The 1,093-nt window shown below is 38.5% G+C and overlaps 1 protein-coding gene across 7 annotated transcripts in view; it reads left to right on the top strand.

Annotated features, from left to right (window-relative positions):
- The window catches only part of DIAPH2 (diaphanous related formin 2), an 811,416-nt gene that overhangs the window by 555,899 nt on the left and 254,424 nt on the right, over positions 1 to 1,093 (top strand). The gene's annotated exons all lie outside the window — the stretch shown is intronic.

Raw genomic sequence — 1,093 nt, 5'->3', positions numbered from 1 at the left:
TCATATAAGAAAAGGAAAAAATATTAAAGAGCTGAAGCAAGTAACTTATGAGTGAAGAGTAAAAGCTAACTGTGTATATTTTGGCTAAATAATTATGAACAGGCTATAATATGTTTGTGGGAAATGATGGAAAAAATGTTTAGAGTTTTCCAAAGGGAGAGGTATACCTAGGAATACATTAAATTTAACAGGGGAGAAATATCAGGCTAACTAGAAGGAAAGCCTTCCTAACACTGAGTACTGTTGGAATGTGGAATAGTTTCCTAAGGGAAATAGTGGAAGCTCCACAGTTAGACTCACATAAGTTAAGCTGTCCAGATCACTTGATTATATTGTAAGGAGGGATCCTGCTCTGGTTGAGGAAGAGACAAGATGATGCACTAGGTTTTTCTTTTCCAATTGTTGTAATTTTTTTAAACATAGAATATATGAAATTGAAGAAAAAAGGTGCCCAATAACCTCCGAGGATGCTGACAGTATGGTCCTGTCCTGCTAAAAGTTAGTGCATTTAACAGGAACTGAAATGGGTTTCACAGGTTACTGAATCCATTGCCAGGGAGTTAATACTAGAAGCAGGTGAAAAAACTGCAGCAAAGACAAGAAACAACCCCAGCTCTCACTGCAGTTGCAAAATTATCCCTGGCAAAATGTTCCATATATGGACACAGTTGGCAACAACAAAGCCTGTTGCCACATATCTATTCAGGGGACACCATCATAGGGCCTAATCACATTAGCCATGCCATCAGGAGCTCGTTCACTTGCACATCTACCAATGTGATATGTGTCAGCAATACCCCTCTGCCATGTACATTGGCCAAACCGGACAGTCTCTACATAAAAGAATAAATGGACACAAATCAGACATCACGAATTATAACATTCAAAAAGCAGTCGGAGAACACTTCAGTCTCTCTGGTCACTCAATTACAGACCTAAAACTTGCGATTCTTCAACAGAAAAACTTCAAAAACAGACTCCAACGAGAGACTGCTGAATTGGAATTAATTTGCAAACTGGACACCATTAAATTAGGCTTGAATAAAGACTGGGAGTGGATGTGTCATTGTACAAAGTAAAACTACTTCCCCAT

The sequence above is a fragment of the Chelonia mydas genome, chromosome 9 (assembly GCF_015237465.2).
Source record: "Chelonia mydas isolate rCheMyd1 chromosome 9, rCheMyd1.pri.v2, whole genome shotgun sequence".
NCBI lineage: Eukaryota > Metazoa > Chordata > Testudines > Cheloniidae > Chelonia > Chelonia mydas.
This window is presented reverse-complemented; position numbering and strand designations above follow the sequence as displayed.